The following is a 20,734-nucleotide window of genomic DNA, read 5'->3' as shown; positions in this document are numbered from 1 at the left end:
TTCTGCTACAGAATTCTGCAGTGATTGAGATTTCATTCATATTTTAACCCAACACATGCAGCAGGCAGTGTAAGAAGATACTGAGGCTATTCTCATGCGCAGCCTAACCCAGGCTAGGGAAGCCCAGCCTGGGTTAGGCTGCATGTTAGAACCACCAGAATCAGGCCCTATCCTGGCAGGGCAGGGCTGCCTTGCCCGGCTTTTTAGCCCAGCTTTTAGCCTGGATTAACCGTGCCAGTGTGCCATTAACCCAGGCTCCAGGATCGTGTGTCTCTTTGGGCTACGTTCCGTCCAGGGGTACACAGAGACGGATGCCTAGAGCACCCATCTCTTCTGGGAAATCCCCACTGCACTGTGCTCAGCATGTGGTATATTGTGGGATGCCCAAAGGCCAGGACACATCATACCAGCCCCAGAGATTGGGTTGTGTGGAAGCGCAATCATCACTGCCAGCAAGGATCATTTGCTTGTCTGGAGAGAAGAGAAGGACTGAACAGCTTTCCCCCCACCCATCCATTTTCTCGCCTGCCCACCTGATCGTGTGAATAGCTCCTTTATCTGGTTGTATATAGTATGTCTCCAAGGATATTATATTGACAGGGTTAGACTGGTAGAGAGGATTTTTTTTTTCAATGCAAGGACATCCAGAGGAGACTTTTTGTGCCCTTTGCTTTCTTTTGCAGTCACCCGAAGTTCCAGCAAAAAAAGAAAGATGCTGAAGCTGTCATTCTTTCCTTTGGTCACTTTTTATACACTTTTTATAAACTTTTTGTGTTGAGTTATGAGCATGGTGCTAAAACCTTTTAAATGCCAATAATAGTTACATGGTGCTAAAACCCTTTACATGCCAGTAATAGTTACACACAGCCTCTTTGAATTTCATTAAAACTAAAGGAAAAGGTTTGCAGAAGCAGACACCAGATGTATAGGGATGTGTCCGAACTGTGGTTTGAAGCACAGTTCAAGCACATTTTTTTTGTGGGGGGGAGGACTTTAAGAAAAAGGAGAGCAGGTGCTTACCTGCTGTCCGCCACCTCTTCCAACTTCCTGCTGGGGTGACACTAGTCCCAAAGGCTCCACATGCCATGAGCACACACATGGCATCTGTGCATACACCTGGCACCATTTGCATGGTCAGCATGGGGTTGCCGACCATGCAAATAGCACCCATGCATGTGCAGATGTGAGTGCTGATGGTGTGTGGGGCTTTTGGGGACCAGCGTCACCCCAGTAAGAAGCTGGAAGGGGTGGTGGGGAGCAGGTAAGCAACTGCACTCCTTTTTCTTAAAGTCCCCTATTATTTTTTCTAAATGTGCTCAAATCATGCTTCAAACTGCAGTTCAGGCATATCCCTACAGGCTGAAGGACGATCTAGTCCAGCATCCTGTTTCATACAGTGGCCCACCAGATGAATCTGAGTAGACCATAGGCAAGAGGTGAGGGCAAGCTTTATCTCTTGCTGCTGTTCTCCTGAAAATGGTATTCAGAGGCATCAGACTAGTAGCTATTGATAGACCTGTCCTCCATGACTTTGTCTAAGCCTCTTTTAAAGCCATCCAAGCTAGTGTCCATCACCACATCCCATGGTAGAGAATTCCATAGATTAATTATGCACTGGGTGAAAATGTTCTTCCTTGTGTTGGTCCTAAATGTCCTAGTCTTCAGTTTCATGGGATGACCCCTCATTCTAGCATTGTGAGAGAGGAGAAAAATTTCTCTCTGTCCACTCTCTCTACTCCATGCATAATTTTATACACCTATCATGTCTCCCCATTGTCACCTCTTTTCCAAACTAAAAAGCCCCAGATGCTGTAGTCTTGCCTCATAAGGAAGGTGTTCCAGTCCCCTGATGATCTTGGTTGCCCTCTTCTGCACCTTTTCCAGTTCTATAATGTCCTTCTTAAGATACAGTGACCAGAACTGCACATAGTACTCCAAATGTGGCCAGACCATAGATTTGTATAAGGGCATTATACTATTAGCATTTTTATTTTCAACCCCTTTCCTAATGATCCCTAGCATGGAATTGGCGTTTTCCACATCTGCCACACACTGAGTTGACACTTTCAACGAGCTGTCCACCACAACCCCAAGACCTGGTCAGACAGTGACAGCTCAGATCCCACCAGTGTATACCGTATGTATTACTTCACACTTGCTTACACTGAACCGCATTTGCCATTTTGCCACCCGCTCACCCAGTTTGGAGAGATCCTTTAGGAGCTTCTCACAATCTGTTGTGGATTTCACTACCCTAAATAGTTTAGTGTCATCTGCAAATTTGGCCACTTCACTGGTTACCCCAACTTCTAGATCATTTATGGACAAGTTAGAGCACTGGTCCTAGTACAGATTCTTGAGGGACCCCACTTCTTACTTCCCTCCATTGTGGAATCTGTCCATTTATTCCTACCCTCTGTTTCCTGTCCTTCAATCAGTTACCAATCCACATATGAACCTGCCCCTTATCCCATGACTGCTAAGTTTACTCAAGTGCCATTGGTAGGCAACTTTGTCAAAAGCTTTTAGGAAGTTCAAATATACCATGTCAACCTGATAACCTTTATCCACATGCCTGTTGACACTCTCAAAAAATTCCATAGTGAGGCAAGGCTTGCCCTTGCAGAAGCCATGATGCAAGGGCTGTTAAAACACAGCAAGGTCTGTTAAAACACAGGCTTCGATGAAGGAGTTAAATACTCTTTTTTGAAGGAGTTAAAAAGAGGTTAAAACACAGAACTAATAAACTGAAATTTATCAAGTTTACAGAGGTTCATAATTGTTCCAAGCTCAAGTATGTTAAAAACCAAAGGTATGAAAACAGTTCAGTGCCAGAATCAGTAAGATACATCAATATTTAGTATTTACTTATTTATTTTTTAAATCCCCCCCTGCCTTTCACTCAGGGTCTCAAAGTAGCTTACAGAGTTAACATGAAAATATAATGAAACCAAATACCATAAAAACTCTTAAAACCAGATAAAAATGCTGGATAGGTTGAAGAGAGAAACAATTCTAAAACCACTTTCACTTAACCAGTAGTGAGAAATGCCAGTCTAAAAAAGAAGGACAACGGAGATCGTGAGGTTCCTGGAAATCAAGTCCTACAAGAAGTGGTTAAAGGAGCTAAGTATATTTTAGCTAGAGAATAGAAAACTAAGAGGAAATATTGTTCGTTTGTTTGTTACATTTATAGACTGCCCCATCCAAAGGCTCTGGGTGGTGCACAACAATTTTTAAAAGACATAAAACAAACATCATCTAAAACACTCTGCTTAAAACTATATATATATATATATACACACACACACACACACACACACAATTCAAACCATTTAAAACCAATTAAAATACCCCAAAACAATTTAAAAACCTTGGAAGGCTAGGCCAAACAAATCCATTTTCAGGGCTCTCTTAAAGGCTGACAGCAAGCCTAAACTGCGGATATCTGCCGGGAGTGCATTCCATAGGCCAGGAGCAGCTATAGAGAAAGACGGGTTCCGAGTTGCCACAAGATGTACTGGTAGTAACTGGAGATGGACCTCTCCAGATGACCTTAATGTGCAATAGGGATCATACAGAAGAAGGTGCTCTCTAAGGTAGCGCAGACCCAAGCCATTCAGAGCTTTAAAGATAATAACCAGCACTTTGCATTTTGCCTGGAAACATATCGGCAGCCAGTGCAAGTGTTTTAAAACAGGCATAATATGGTCTCTCCGGGTTACCCCAAAGACCAGTCTAGCTGCCACATTTTAATCTAAATGAAGTTTCCAAACTACGTACAAAGGCAGCCCCCACGTAGAGCACATTGCAATAGTCAAGCCTGGAGGTTACCAACTGATGCACCACTGTTTTGAGATAGTTCTCATCAAGGAATGAACACAGCTGTCAAATCAGCCTAAGTTGATGGAAAGTGCTCCTGGCCATAGCCTCCACCTGAGATGCCAGGGTGAGGCCTGGATCCAAGAGCACTCCCAAGCTGTGTACCTGTTCCTTTTGGGGGAGTGTAACCCCAACCAGCACAGGAAGATCTAATTCATCTCTCAGATTCCTATCCCCCACAATGAGCATCTCCATCTTGCTTGGATTAAGTTTCAATTTGTTATGCCTTATCCAGCTCATTACTGCCTGTAGGCAGGCATTTATGGAGTGAATGCCATTTCCTGATTATGACTATGATATGGAGAAATTGGTTTGCATGTCATCAGCATACTGATAACACCCTGCACCAAATCTCCTGATGAGAGAGGTGGCCCAGAGGTTTCATGTAGATCAGGGGTGGGGAACCTTGGCCCTCCAGCTGTTTTTGAACTACAACTCCCACCATCCCCAGCCACAATAAAGCTGAACAGCTGAAATCCAGAATATACTCCGCTTCAGTCTTCCAGCAGAAGACATGTCATAGCCAAGAAAGCTATTCACAATGTATTAGAGGAGAGTAAAATTAGTCATGGTTATGGAACTGTACAGGAAGTCCATTCATCAGCATGTACTTTTCCAGCACCTGCCTTCTCATTTGCTTGCAGCAGCATTATAACAATCTACACAAATGATACAAGAGTCAAGAAAAGACAACAAGGTTATCTCATTCAAATATTCTACAGGAACAGCAGAGCTATAACAGTGTAGTTTAACCCAGCAGTTTCCTAACCCATGTATTTGCAGCAATAAAACACTTACATTTCTCTTCAGAAGTGCCAGTCTACATGTTTGTCTCTAGAGAGATATTGGCTAAGCCCAGACATAAGATTGAACTATGTAACTGTGGAAATGGCACTCTCTGCTCCTGGCAGGTGTGTGCATGTGTGCATGTACATGTGTGCACGTGTGCACACAAGCCTGAGGCTTATCATTGCTCATTCTCATTGGAGCTGGTTCTCACAGTCATTCTTGCTGAATTTTATTTATTTATTCAATTTATATACTGCCATTCCTAAGGTGGCTCAGGGCGGTTTACATTAAATTAAAAAATACATAACACTTAAAATTAAAAAAACAACCCCACATTTGAACCAGAATTAAAATTAAAATTTAAACTAGACATCATTAAAAGCCCAGCTAAAATGAGTCTTTAAGGTGCTCCTGAAATCATTCAAAGAACATAACTCTAAATGGCTTAGGACCGAGTTACCAAGGAGAGGGCATTCTTCTGCATGATTCCCCCCACACACTGAGATCATCAAGAGAGGTCCATTTCCTTATGCCGCCGGCTCATCTGGTAGTGACTCAGGAGCGGGCCTTCTCTGTAATCGCTTCTAGGCTATGGTATGTGCTCTCTATAGACATTCTGAGTTTAACGTCTTTGCCAGCCTTCAAAAGAGTCCTTAAGATACATTTTTTTCAGCCAGGCTTTTAGTACTCTCTGACTATTTTAATTTTTTTTAAGTGCTGATTTTAACAGTTTGTTTTATTTTGTTTTTCTTGTGTGTGTTTTTGTGAACTGCCTAGAGCCTTTGGAGTCAGGCAGTATATAAATGTTAATAATGATGATGATGATGATGACGATGATGACGATAGGTAGGCACTACCTATCCCCAGTGAGGCACTACCGCCCCCAGTGAGGCACAACCTTGTTGTGGGGATTGCATGCTCTGAGGAAGGTGAGAGCTATGCCAGAGGTCCAACCATACTAGACAGGTCTCACCAGAGGAGCCAGATGAAGAGTGCCTCTCCCATCAACAATATGGTGAGATGTAACTTTAATAAATCTATACCGGATCGGTCGTTGCCTGGGTCAACAAGGACCACGCCAGGTGCTGGAGTCCCTGGACATCTGTTGGCAAGTGGGCTACAGGACTCAGGATCTTCAGTTGAGCAACCAGGGCTGAAGACTGCAAGGTTACTGGAAGAAACGTCGCTTAACCGGAAAAAATATATGAAAAACGCCAACAAGGAAATAATGATCAGCTATTACAAGTCTAGTCCAACTAGAAGAGGTTATTTAAAAAGAATGTACCAAATTTGGAAAGAGAAGCATCCAGATACAGAAAGCACAGAACAAAGGCTAGCAGACCAGAGAAGATTCATAATAAGAAATAAAGTATTCACAGAAGTTGAGCTGGAAGAACTGCAAAGAGCAACACAGGCTCAAGATATGGAAGAAGAATTACCATGAACTGAAGAAGTTGCTCAGGCACAGGTGGAGGAGGTGTTGGAAATAGAGGATGCCAATGTTGCTGAACTGTTTCAAAATCAAAACCAGGCAACCTCCCCTTTGCCTTCACCTCAAAAACCTGAACTCCGTTTAACAGAAAAGCAACAAGAACTAAAGCAAAAAATAACTGAGCACATGAACCAAACAACCACCAGGGTTCGACTTCCAACTCTAAAAACAGCTGCCAAAAAACAACTTGCTCAGACATTAAAAGATGTAAATGCTGCACTTGCAGAAATAACAACCAATAATTTGCAAGAAACAAACCAACTAATGTACAGTGCAGCAACAATAACAACACAAGAGCTCGGATATAAGATCAATGGACCTGTAAAAAAAGAAAGTAGTACATAACCTAAATGGAAGATTAGATTAGGAAATAAAATTGCCAGGCTTAGATCAGATGCTAGTAAATTGAAAGATATGAAAGACAAGAAGCTGAAGAATGAAAACACCAAACAGTATCTGATCCAAAAATACCACCTAGATTCAAGGAAAATTAGAGAAGTCCCGGAAATAATAAAGCAGCAAATAACAGCAATGTCAAAGAAGATTAGCAGATACAAAGCCAGAATTACACAACACCGGCCGAACCTCCAATTCCAGTCAAATCAGAAACGTTTCTACCAAAGCATAGAAGGAGAAACTGCAAGAAACATAGAAACACCAAATAAAGAAGAAACAGTGCAATTCTGGGGAAAATCATGGGACTATTCAATAGATTATAATAAAAAAGCAGGCTGGGTGAAAGAGGTTGAAAAATGTAACCAACAAATGCAAGATCTAATAATAACACCAGAATTAATAAGTGAAAGAGCAAAGAAAATTAAAAATTGGACTGCACCAGGCGACGATGAACTGCATGGCTTTTGGCTTAAACACCTAACAAGCCTTCATAAACAACTATCAAAACAGTTCAATCACATTTTGTAAAGAGGTGATATTGAACAATGGCTAACAACTGGGAAAACTCATCTCATAATGAAAGACCCAGCAAAAGGTGCAGTTCCAAGTAATTATAGACCGATAACCTGCCTGCCAACCATGTTCAAATTATTAAATGGAATAATAGCAGATGAAGTCATGCAACACTTATTAACTAACAAACAGCTTCCAGTTGAACAGAAAGGAAATTGCCTGAACACCAGAGGCACAAAAGACCAGCTGCTGATTGACAAAATGATTTTAGAAAATTGCAAGAGAAGAAAAACAAATCTAAGTGTTTCATGGATTGACTACGAGAAAGCCTTCAACTCATTGCCTCACACATGGATACTAAAATGTTTAGAAACAACTGGTGTCAGCAAAAACATTCAGATATTTATTTAAAAAGCAATGAGCATGTGGAGTACACAGTTAACAATCAACGGCGAGACACTTGGGCAGGTTAGCATTAGAAGAGGTATTTTCCAAAGGGACTCACTATCCCCTCTGTTGTTTGTAATCGCCATGACCCCACTTTCACAAATATTCAACAAAACAGGCCTCGAATACCAAACATCTAAAACATCAAGTAAAATAAACCATCTGCTGTATGTGGATGATCTGAAGTTGTATGGAAAGTCCCAGTCAGAAATGGAATCACTGATAAACACTGTCCATATATTCAGTAGCGATATAGCAATGGAGTTTGGACTAGACAAGTGTGCTGCATTAATAATGAACAGAGGGAAAATAACAAAAACAGAAGGAACAGAACTGCCCAATGGAAGCAAGATCAAAAACCTGGAAGAGAAAGAACATTACAAATACTTGGGCATTCTCCAGGCTGATAACATCGCACACACTGAAGTTAAAAGAAAAATTGGAAGTGAATTCATCAGGAGAGTTAGAAAAATCCTAAAGTCCAAACTCAATGGCAGGAACACCATACAAGCCATAAACACCTGGGCTATACCTGTTATCAGATACACTGCAGGAATAATAGACTGGACCCAGGCAGAGCTAGAGACGCTAGATCATAAGACCAGGAAAATAATGACCATCAATCATGCTCTGCACCCCCGCAGTGATGTCGATAGGCTATACCTCCCTCGCAGCTCAGGTGGAAGAGGAATGCTGCAAGTCCATCAAACAGTAGAGGAGGAGAAAAGAGGCCTTGAAGAATATATAAGGGACAGTGAAGAAGATGCACTTCAAATGGTCAATAACGAGAAACTATTCAACACCAATGAAACAAAGCAGACCTACAAGAAAGAACAAGTAAAGAACCGAGCAGAAAAATGGAAAAATAAGCCACTGCATGGTCAATATTTGCACAATATAAGTGGAAAATCAGACATCACCAAGACCTGGCAATGGCTTAAGAATGGTTATTTGAAGAAAGAAACAGAGGGTTTAATACTGGCTGCACAAGAACAGGCACTAAGAACAAATGCAATAAGAGCAAAAGTAGAAAAGTCAACAACAAACAGCAAGTGCCGCCTTTGTAAAGAAGCAGATGAAACCGTGGACCACCTAATCAGCTATTGTAAAAAGATCACACAGACTGACTACAAACAAAGGCATGACAAGGTAGCAGGGATGATACACTGGAACATCTGCAAAAAATACAAGCTACCTGTAGCCAAAAATTGGTGGGACCATAAAATTGAAAAAGTTGAAGAAAAGGAAGATGTAAAAATATTATGGGACTTCTGACTACAAACAGACAAACATCTGCCACACAATACACCAGATATCACTGTAGTCGAGAAGAAAGAAAAACAAGTCAAAATAATCGACATAGCAATACCAGGGGATAGCAGAATAGAAGAAAAAGAAAGAGAAAAAACCACAAAATACAAAGATCTACAAATTGAAATTGAAAGCCTGTGGCAGAAGAAGACCAAAATAATCCCAGTAGTAATTGGTGCCTTAGGTGCAATTCCAAAACAACTTGAAGAGCACCTCATCACCATAGGGGCCACAGAAATCACCATCAGCCAATTACAAAAAGCAGCTTTACTGGGAACAGCCTGTATTCTGAGACAATATCTATAATAATAACAGCAGCAACATTGACAATAAAATTCTGGCATCCCAGGTCCTTGGGAAGGACTCGATGTCTGGATCAAACAAACCAGTCAAATAACACCTGTCTGACTGTGTTAATCATCATCATCATCATCATCATCATCATCATTATCCTCTCATGTCCATGGGGAGAGTGTTACCCAACCTAAGGGTGACAACTGAGAAGGCCCAATCCCAGGTCGCCACCAGATGAACTGTTGGCAGCCAAAGTTGGATCTGTCCTGATTGTATTAATGAATGGAGATGGTCTTGTAGAGAAAGGCACTATCTCAGGGAATCTGGACCTAAATCATTTCAGTTTTGAAAGGTAATAACCAGCACTTTTTACTTTGCCCAGAAACATATTGGCAGCCAGTGCAACTGCTTAAAAACAGGCATAATGTGGTCTCTCCGGGTTACTCCAGTGACCAATCTGGCTGCCGCATTTTGAACTAAATAAAGTTTCTGAACTACGTACAGAGGCAGCCCTACAAAGAGCCTTACAGTAGTCCAACCTGGAGGTTAGAGTGCATTGCAGTAGTCCAACCTGGAGGTTGGGCAGCAGAGCGGGGAGGAGGTGCACTCACTCTCGATTCCCGGTTGTCTGAGTGTTGAAAATGACCAGAAAGTAATCATGTATGAAGAGTCAATCATGGTTGGATGGTGTAGCCAATCAACATCAGCAAGTTTAGATGGAAAGTAGAATGACTAATACTTGTTGCTGTACCACCAACTGTGACTGAACCCTTCCATATGATCACTTCCCGGTCATTTTCAACATGCAGATGACCAGGAATTGGGAGTGTGTATGCCTCCTCCTCTTTCTGTCACCTGACATTTGGTAGTAAGAATGACCATGAGAACTGGCCCCAGTGAGAATGAGCACTGTTAAGCCTCAGGCTTGTACACGCCCACATGTGCACACGCACATGCACGCACACACACTGACTGCAAAAGGGACCAAAACTGTCACTTTTGAATAAACCGCACAGTATCCCATTATGCCCAAACTTGGGAGACTGTGGCATATTTTAACTGTGGTTTGTTCAAACAAATCAGGATCCTGATTTGCTAACTAACTAAACCTAGAACAAACCAGTTTCCTCAGTTCAAATGTAATGCGAAACTGCAGTTTATTCAAAACCAGAAGGGGAAGCTTTCAGTCTCCTCCCCTGATATACGAAGGAAGAGGAAAGAGAAGGAGAAAATATGTAAGCCCATAGTTCGCTGTGGCTCCGTCTTATAATGCTAAACCATGGTTTAGCGTTACATCTGAATAGGCTGTCTGAGCTTTGTCTAGCATTGGTTGGATGGTATGTTTTTGGTTTATTGTTACTGTAATGTTCTATTTTTTAATCATGAATTATTTTGTATGTTTTTATTGATGTGATCTTCTATCCTGTACCCTGCCTTGGGGCTTATAGTGAAAGGTGGTTTATAAATCAAATCAAATTAATCATTCCATCAATCAATCCATGTTTCTGTCAAAAATGGATGCATATTTAAAAATAAGACTCATAGATGTCTGTTCTCAAAATCAGGTAAGTAAACATAAATTACTGTACATAGTGTAAACTCATCCCTTCTCACCCTAACAGAAATCTTGGAGGTATTAAAATGCCTTGAATGCATTGAAAGTACTTCTTGGAGTGAAGGAATAAAAGGATTGTGAAGACATTGTTTCATTATAATCTACTAATTAAAGTATACCATTTTTGTCAAGGGCACCTCAATAGTCAGCTCCCACATGGAGATAAGACAGAGATTCACTGCGAATACATTTTACCATTGCAGGTCAGGCAGAAATCCCATTTTGTTATAAAGGCAACATTTCTAGAACAGCTTGCTCTCCTTGGCTCTCCTCTCCTCTTGTGCAATTTCTGTAGATGTATTTCTTTTGCTTTTTAATTTTTTTTTTTTTAAAGAAAAACTTGCAAGGCTGCAGTTGAAGGAAGCCATAACAACAGTGTAGCCTCCTGAAAGAGGATGTCTTGGATAATGGATCAAAATGTAGTTTGATTCATGAGGTCATTATGAAAAAAATGTCTCTTAATGGATTTCATTTGTTTCTGTTTCCAATAAGTGTAACTACTTTTCTGCCAGAAAAACATCCAAAATGATGTACAGCATAATAATTAAACCACAATACAACATACATTAAAAATAAATCCATATAACCACATAAAATGGTACATAAATAATACTAAAATACCAGACATCAGGAATACATAGTAGTCATCCAATGCTTGACAAAATATAGAAGCCTTTTCTAATGTTTTAAAATACCAAAGAAAACAAACACTGTGCACCTCTTGAGGGGAAGCGCTGTATAACGGCAGCACCATAACTGAGAATCCTCTGCTCAGGGCTACCAAAGTTCATCAAAGGAAAGTACCTACAGCAAGGCCCTTTGGGGATCTTAATCACTTACAAGGAATGGAGAGCCAGTCTTAGGGGAAACAAGCACGAATTGTCCCCTTTGCTAAGCAGAGTTCACCTTAGTTTGCATTTGGGATGGGTGACTAACTGTGAGCACTGTTTGCTATAAGATAATCCCCTTAGGGGATGGGGCTGCAGTTCAGTGGCAGAACATCTGCTTGCATGCAGAAGGTCCCAGTTTCAGTCCCCAGCATCTCCAGATAGGGCTGGGAAAGACTCCTGCCTGAAACCTTGGAGAGCCTCTGTCAGTCAGTGTGTAGACAATACTGAGCTAGATGGACCAAGGGTCCAACTTGATATATGGCAACTTCCTACATTTCTATGAGATTCATATGGAAGAAACAGTTCCCAGGTACACTGGATTTAGGCTCCGGGTTTTTTTAATGGTCATTATCAGCACCTTTAAGTGATCCTGGAGCCAAACTGGGAATCAAGGGTAGCTCTCCATAGAGGACACTGTACTAGTCATCTTGTGAGTTTATGAAGGCATGAAGAACAGTAGAAAGATGCCTGTTCTTCAGCAAACAGTGCAGTTGGTATATCAAATGCAAATGATTTTTTTTTTAAGAACTTCTGATTACAGCTACCACTTGGCTATCCAGGCGTAGTACTGGATTCAGGAGTACATCCAGACTACAGCCCTGCTCTGCCAAGAAGTATATGATCTCATCTTGAATAAACTCCCCTGTGCTAAATCAAGCAGACCACCATCCCACATCAGTTCTGCATTTGGCTTTGATCTATTAACCTTTAACAGCTCAGGTAACGAGTTTAGAATTGACACCACCACTTTTAGATCAACTGAAGAAGGAACATGTCATCATAGGTGTAATCAGCATATTTCATGACACTACACTCCTAGGATGATTTACAGGGACTTCATATACATGTTAAACAGTATTGGCATGGAAATGGAACCCTAAGGCCTAAGGTCTATCTCTCAAGGGGTGGAAGAGAAATCACCAAAACCTTCTGGAACCATCCAGCGACTAGAGACATATATAAGATGTGAAGGTTGGTTAATTAAATCTGTTTGCTTTCTACCAGTGGTACAATACCCTGTATAGATGTCATGCAGCATGTACTCAAATGTAAACAGTATGGCATAGACCAGAGAAAGATATTTCTGGGTTTGTCTGATCTGTAACTTATTGTGCTATTATCTTTTGGTGTGTTGATTCACATTGCTTCCATCCTTATGTATTCCTCTGCATCTCTCAATGCTCCTGTAATGCAAGTATATTTAGTTTGCATATGCATTGGGGTGGGGTCTTCTGTGTACACTGGTGGTATTGTGGGGTGGAAAATACTTCATCTCCCAATAGAAATCTGAACTTAATAAATCAATCAATCTCTAATTGAATTGAATACTTTGCTCTCTGTGTTACTTTGTTCAACTATATACCACTGCCATCTGCTGGCCATTTGGATTCGGTAACTCCTGATTTATGTTGGGCATTTCTAGATGTTGTCCATGCTCTTTTGTTATCAAAATAAAATAAGCACAACTAACTTATCGGCCACAGCAGATAAGTCAAAGAAGATCTTCTATATATCACACATATTAAAACTAAGGATGCCATCTTTTCTTTTCTTTTCTTTTCTTTTCAGGTGGAGGCTTTGTTCCTAACAGCTACAACACTGTCATAGGTGAAATGTTTCTGAGCATGGAGGTACAGTGACGGGGAAAGCAACACACTAGATGAATTTTTGAAACTCTGTTATTAAAAACTTCAATGTCAACTCCCATAACCCACTTCTATTCACTTACTGAAAGTCAAGAACATCTTTTCAAGGACTGTTTCACATAAGCCAAATTTCCTAAGCAGAAATCACTGCCATATGGGAAACTCTAATACCTTTGGATGCATGTGTCTGTTTCACCAGGTGTAGAGAAAAAAAGGTGGCACTCATGATACTATTGTCAATCGCAGCGATGTGTTTCTCAGCTATGTGTGTATAATTGTGAAGTACAACATGAAGGCTCATACACAGTGTGAATTCAGTCAGTCATCTTTATTCGGTCAATTAACCAGCAAAACAAACAAATAAATAAAACAACAGCACAAATCACAAGATACGTTCAAACAATCCCACTGATCCCACCATGCACCAGGGAACTCCGAATTCTACTAGCAATCTTAACAGAACTTTGCCACTGAGTATGAGATACTAAAGTCTTTATCTTCAAGTAAGAAGTTCACTAACAAATCATTAGAAATACAAGAACAACGAAGACAACCAGAGTGCCGAGACAGCAAAGGCACAATCAAATGCTTCCTAACATCTTTATAGAATTCACAATAAAGTAAAATGAGCAACTGTCTCAAATCTCATTAGCATTACAGCGGCATAATCGCGCCTCTATCGGCCACTGATGGAATCTGCCATAAAGTAAAACAGATGGCAAGGCATTAAAGAGAGTTCTAGAGAAGGCCCAATGAAACTTAGATAGTGATAGTGGATAAGTATGGGGCAGTAGAAAATCCTGTCCATGATTTTAAGGGCCTATATAGGTTTGGAAGGAGAGCTGTCTCATTCTGTAGCTCGATGTTGAGAAGGCTTTGGCATACCAGAGCCTTTGCTCTCCGACCCAGCTCCAGCAGGTGTTCGTGATCTAAACCTATTGAAAACAATTTATTAATTATCCTGTCAGACCAGGCGGACCTAAAACTCCGTTATGGATATCTCCGATTGAGGCCTTATCACGTAAAGAAGTAAATATGCAAATGTGTTGGGGTACCTATAGGGATTTGTTACATTTTCAGGAAAAGGATTGTAAGTTAAAAAGTTTAACTGAAATACAAGATTTGGTTAGAGATTGGTTTCAGTATCATCAGTTAAATGAGATATATAAGAAAGACTTTAAAGTTGGATTTGAGGATCAGACTTCAAATTTTGAGAAGGATTTATGTCAAAATGATGAAAAATTAGTTTCTAAAATGTATGAACTGTTGCTTCTGGAGGAGACAAGAGAGGAAGTGGTTAAAACAACTATGATAAAGTGGGCTCAAGATGTGGGGCGTAATATAGAAATGGCAGCCTGGGAAAAGTTATGGAAAAATGATTTAAAATTCACTGCATGTTATGCTATAAAAGAAAACTATTATAAAATGATGTATAGATGGTATCTGACACCAAAAAAAATGGCATTAATGTATAAAAATGTTTCAAACAAATGTTGGAAGTGTGGACATTCTGAAGGCACCTTTTTTCATATGTGGTGGACCTGTGGGAAGGCTAAAGCCTATTGGGATATGATATATAATGAATTAAAGAAAATATTTAAAATGACATTTCCTAAGAAGCCAGAATCCTTCCTGCTGGGAATAACACAAGGTGTAATATCTACAACTAATTTAACATTTTTTATGTATGCTTCTACAGCAGCTAGAATTATATATGCACAGAAATGGAAGAGTAATGAACTGCCTTCAAAAGAAGACTGGCTGATAAAATTTTTGGAATATGCGGAGATGGCAAAACTTACAGCACTAATAAGAGACCAAAACTTGGAATGTTTTAAAGAAGATTGGAAACCATTCTTGTTGTATCTAAAGAATTACTTTCCTACTATGGACTTTACAGCAGGGTTTGAAATTTAGTAAAAAACTGCAGGTTGGATAGATTAGCTATGTTTGTAAGGGTTTGAATTTATGTTTTGAATTATTATTATAGCAAGGGTAAATTTTATAGTTGATGATTCACGAAGAGATGTGTGCGGGAAGTCCACCTTTTTGTGTGTATTTGCAATGAATGATAATATTACTACTGTTAAAATTAATAAAAATTGAATTTGGGGGAAAAAATTATCCTGTCAGACCAGGTAGGCTGGGGGGAAATAGAAAGAAAGAAAGGTATTAGGCCTGCCGGCTGCAACTATCTTTAGCCAATAGTTAATGATAATCCTTCAGGCCTTGGTTTCCACCTTTGGAAGCCCTGCCTCTTGCCGCAGCACTGCATTAGCAGTACATTTGGGAGTATTAAACAGGGCTCTGAGAAAACTCGATTGAATTCTTTCTAATACGGTCAAATTATTATAAAGGCCCAATCGGGCTCCATAAGTGAGTTGTGACAGGGATTTAGCTATAAACAACCTGATGGCTGCTCGGATAAAACCACCACCTTTAGTTCTAAAGAATCTAAGTATAGCAGCAGAGCTCCTTTGGGCAGAATCAGCTGCTGATTGAATATGAGCAGTCAACTTCCCATTGTATTGGAAAACTACGGCCAGATACTTAAAGCATTTCACCTGATAGATTTTATGACCATCAACCTGCCAAACTGAGCTTTTAAATCTGTTGTTAAAACACATTATTTTAGTTTTGGCATAATTGATAATCAAGCACTCTTCATGGCAATGGTAGGCCAAGGTTCTTAGTGTTTGTTTAAGTCCGATCTTAGTCTGTGATAAAATTGCCACATCATCTGCATACATAAGAATTGGTTGCTTTCCCCTTGCTAACTTAGGTGCATGAGTGTCTATGATCTGAAGGCATTTAATAAGCGAATCAATATAAATATTAAATAAAAAGGGAGCCAGAAGGCAACCTTGTCTCACACCTTTCTGTGTAGAAATTACATTTGAAAGATTGCCGTCATGGCTAAATCTTACTCGAAGACTTGTATTCTCATGGAGCTTAATGATCAATGCCAAAAGGCGTTTGTCAATTGAAGTGGTAGCAAGTTTTGCCCATAGCAGTCCCCTAGAAATGGTATCAAAAGCCGCTTTAAAATCTACGAAGGCTACAAAAAGTGAAACTTTTGCAGAGTGTACATATTTCTCAGTTAGGTGATACAAAATCAAGCAGTGGTCCATAGTTGATCTGCCAGATCTGAAACCAGCCTGTTCATCTTCCAAATAACCTTCCTGCTCTAACCAATCACATAGTTTATAGCAAAGATGTCTCGTGTATAACTTGATATTTAGAAGGCTTATAGGGCTGTAATTGGATGGATCCGCTCTACAACCCGTCTTAAAAATGGGAACTATAATGGCTAAGCCCCAATCTTGAGGAATGTGAGCTGTTTGGTCAATATGTGTGAAAAGAGCAGCTAAGATTATGGCGCACCAATCCATGTTCAATTTTAATATGGGGAACAAAGTCACTGCCTAGTGCTTTTACACTCTTTAGTTGTATTAGATGTTTAACTTCACAAGTAGTTACCAGTGGCCACAGAATCAAAATGGATATCTGGAGAATTATTTGCATACTGATAGTTATACAGAGTGGAAAAGTGATGTTCCCAAACCTTGACAGAAATTGTATTAGTCATATGATTATATACTAAACTGGAACAGGAAGACATTAATCTCCAGAACTCCACAGTGTTATTGGTCTCAACAGACTTGATGAGAGCAGACCAATTTTCATGGAACACAGCTCTTTTCTCATCCCTTAGAAGAACTTTGTATGCTTTCTTACTCTCTAAGGCTCTTAATTTTGTAGCTGATGATGGATTGTTTTTAAAATTACTAAAATGCCGCAGAAAATCTCTTTTAGCGGCTACACAATCATGATCAAACCACTTCTTAGAGGGAATTCTCTGAGTAGAACAACCTGAGCCAGAGCTAGATAATAATGGTTTTAAAATCTGTAGAAGTTCCTGTTATATACCCAGAAAGGAAACAACATCACCCGGATGGCTTAAAAGTCTAGCATGAATCTCTCTACCCTGGGATGAGTTTGCCCATTCAGTAATTGTATTGTTCAATTGCAAACACCATTTAATTTTAAGTCTCCCAGGTTCAACAGACGAATCTAAGTGGGTATGGGAAGAATATCTCACAGACTGATTTCCAAGATCTCAAGAGAGGGTAAGTGGCAGATGGTTACTTTCAGGCCTTGGTATAATAATATAGTTCTTTACCCTAAAAGCCAGATCAAGTGAGACCATCAGATAGTCTATGGTAGATAATTTGGATCCAGACCAGAACGCGAATTGGCCAGGGGCAGGGGCAGCTCCATTAAGAATAACTAAATCTAGGGGCAGCTCCATTAAGAATAACTAAATCTAATTTGTTGGCTGCTTGAACTAGACATAAACCAGCAAAGTTCACCACAGGGTCCAAGGAAATACAAGGGGGAAGGGGTGTCCACCCTCGGTGGCAGGGGGCCAGAATCGAAACTTGTCTGCCAAGGTGGCATCATTGGGGCCAATCCTAGCATTAAGATTACCCCCAATGATCAACAGGGCAGCTAGAAAATTTTGAACTAACTGGGAAACTTAAGATTCCACTTCTTTCCACAGGGATCTAAGATGAGCATATGATCGTTGGGGAGGCAGATAAAGATTAACACAAATAATCTTAAACAGCTTAAAAGATAGCAACACAGCTACAACCCAACTAGCATGAAATGGCACTTCCACAATTTCTGCCATCAACCCAGTAAACATAAAAATCCCCAAGTCACCTGAGGGTTTCCCCTGCCTGGTGCTTGGCACAGCAGCTGTTAACACAGAGTGATAATTTGGGATGTCAAATTCGTCGACCATCCAGGACTCCTGGAGAAACAAAAGATCAAATTGAGACAGAAATTTTATAAAAGCACAGTCTGATCTTTTGGCGGATCACCCCGTGATGTTCCAACACAATAAGGAGAATTGGGATGCATTGTTTGTAAGTCAGTCAGCAGAAGCCAATTGCACTCCACTTCTCTCTTCCAGATGCTGTTTGGGCCCTGGAGGAATCTGAAGAAAAGTATCAATCTGGTTCGCCTCAATCAGTTCCTGGGCCAATGACTTATTGTTATCATCACATTAATGTAAATCAAGAGGTAATACCCTGGCAGACCTTAGATCTAAATCAAAGTCAGATGTTGACAACCCTGGATGCATATACAACTGAGAAGGCTCACTCCTGAAGATTGACTTATTCACTAGAGGGGCAGATAGTTCAGATATATCTAGTAAGTCTTCTGAGTCTATGTGAGTCAGAGGAATAGATAAAGTTTGACCAGAGCTGTCATTCTTTTGTGACAAAGCTGAAAGCAAATTACAAGCATCTCAGAGATGGGCATATAGTTTTTCTGCTTGCTTGAACAGATGTAAGATTTCCTCACTCTTGTCAGGAACAGCAGCCAATTATCTAGTTTTCCCAATGGGAACACTGTGGGAGCTTTCTGTTGAAGCATTCTTATCTTTAGTTGAGTTGGCGGCCTGCCCATGTTGAGAATCCAGCCTCGGTGTTAATTTCCCAAGCACAAACTGTTTCGTCAATTTAGCACAGCTGCTGCTTGCTGTTTCTTTGCAAATCAGGGGAGCCTGAGAGGCATTTTTGAAAACTCTAGAAACTGATATATCAAACTTATTAAAGAGGTATGAACGCATTCTCAATAATTGAGATGGGGGCCCCACATGATGGAAGGACAAGATCAGTCTCTTGTAATGGCCCACCCTAGGTAGGTGGGAAACAGACTGAAGTGTAATAGAGGCTGTGTTGCAGTTCAATAGTTGGCTTAACAATATTTTAACAGAGTTACAGTTATACCAGTGATTAGTATTGGGCATAGAGTCCCCAACAGAGATTGTCAATTGCCTCCATTGTAGAATTAAAGAGAGCGTCTCAGCTGACAAACCTGAGCAACACCCTAGGCAACTCCAGTTAGGCTCTGTGCAAGGGCTCGAATTGTAGGAGTCTCTAAAACAAGTGTCCAGTGAGTTTTTCATCTCATTCATCTTAGTTTCTAAACTGTTAAACTTCTCCAATAACATTCTCAAGGTTTCAGAGATCAGAAAAGCTTCATTGGATAATATTTCCAACAATGAAGAGTTTTTAAAAGCATTATTCGATGAAGGTAAAGTTCCCCGAGATAAATGTTGCTGTTGCTTACAGCAGCACAGATTGATAGAGGAGGCATCGTCCTCCATATTATCTCCAGGCAGATATGGTGTATCACTCTCCAATGCAGAAAATGTATTGGAAACTGGGATACCATCCTGCAGAGTCCTCCGGAGGTCTTTATCTAACAAATAGTTGTCTGTTTTCAGTTGTTTCCCAATCCAATCTCCAATCTTCTTTATTACAGTCATTGACCAGAATTGTTGTTTCCCAACCTTCCTAACAGCATTCTCTGGAGAAGAGAGCTGGCATTTCCTTGGACCCATCGTTGGCGTTTCCTCGGACCCATTGTTCCGCAGACCAAACTATACTATTCCACAAGCAGCCACAGCTAATTCCATACTACAGATTCACAAATAAAAGAAACAAATATCTAAAACAAGGACTAAACAGCCTCCTAAAACCATAAAATAACATCGGTTTGAGAGATACTGAGCCATGCTGCAGCTACATTGCCATCTTGGATCCTCCCCCCAGTGTGAAGTATTTTGAATTATTTGCCACCTTAAGTTACTTAGTAGAGGTAACTGTGACATAATTCCATGTTTGCGGGATGAATTCCTTATTGGTGTTTGTCATGGTGTGATTGTCAATGTATAAATATCCATTTTTAGTATGTCTAATGTTCTTAAACAAAGCAAAAAAGTGTGTGTGGACTTTTGAAAGACGCAGCATAATTTCATTAAACATGACGAAGGATAATTAAGACTTTGCAGTGCTCCAGAGACTACTCTTTTGATTTGGGGTGTGTTGAGGATTAACACTGGTGTGCATTGGTGCATTGAAGTGGTTCTGTCCTTTCTTGGTGGGGGGAGGGGGTTACAAAAAGTGGTGCTGAAAGACTTCTCCTCAACTCCTTGGACCCTGGGATCCCAGAAGGCTCAGTATTGTCCCCTATGGTGTTTAACATCTACATGAAACCACTGGGAGAGGTCATCAGAGGGTTTGGACTAAAGTGTCACCAATATGCAGATGACATTCAGCTCTACCTTTCCCTGATATTAGATCCTAGGGAAGCAGTGGATGTACTGAACCGGGAGCTGAAGGCAGTGATGGGCTGGATGGGGGCTAGTAAACTGAGGTTAAATCCAGACAAGGCAGAGGTGCTGCTAGTCAGTAGAAAAGCCAATCAGGACAGGGTGATTCAACTAGCTCTGGATGGGGTTGTACTGTCCTTGAAATAGCAAGTATGCAGCCAGAGGCACTCTTGTCCCGGTCCATGGCCTCCAAGGACCAGGGGGCTCCAACTGGCCAGGGGGGCCTCCTGAAGCTATCCCACGCCCACCCCACCTCTGCCCTGCTGT

The 20,734-nt window shown here is 40.6% G+C and overlaps 1 protein-coding gene across 6 annotated transcripts in view; it reads left to right on the top strand.

Annotated features, from left to right (window-relative positions):
* The window catches only part of TMEM229B (transmembrane protein 229B), a 156,312-nt gene extending 136,176 nt beyond the window's left edge, over positions 1-20,136 (top strand). For 2 of the 6 annotated variants that reach the window (XR_008312959.1, XR_008312956.1), the window contains one exon: positions 13,199-15,298. The gene's annotated coding sequence lies outside the window, so the exon portion shown is untranslated. Of the gene's footprint in view, positions 1-9,963; positions 12,602-13,198; positions 15,299-17,326 lie in introns of those variants that run through there. The other 4 variants (XR_008312963.1, XR_008312962.1, XR_008312960.1 and 1 more) reach the window with 4 other exon arrangements.
* Positions 20,137-20,734: the final 598 nt, after the last annotated feature.

Source organism: Hemicordylus capensis, chromosome 1 (assembly GCF_027244095.1).
Source record: "Hemicordylus capensis ecotype Gifberg chromosome 1, rHemCap1.1.pri, whole genome shotgun sequence".
NCBI classification, from domain to species: Eukaryota; Metazoa; Chordata; class Lepidosauria; order Squamata; family Cordylidae; genus Hemicordylus; species Hemicordylus capensis.
This window is presented reverse-complemented; position numbering and strand designations above follow the sequence as displayed.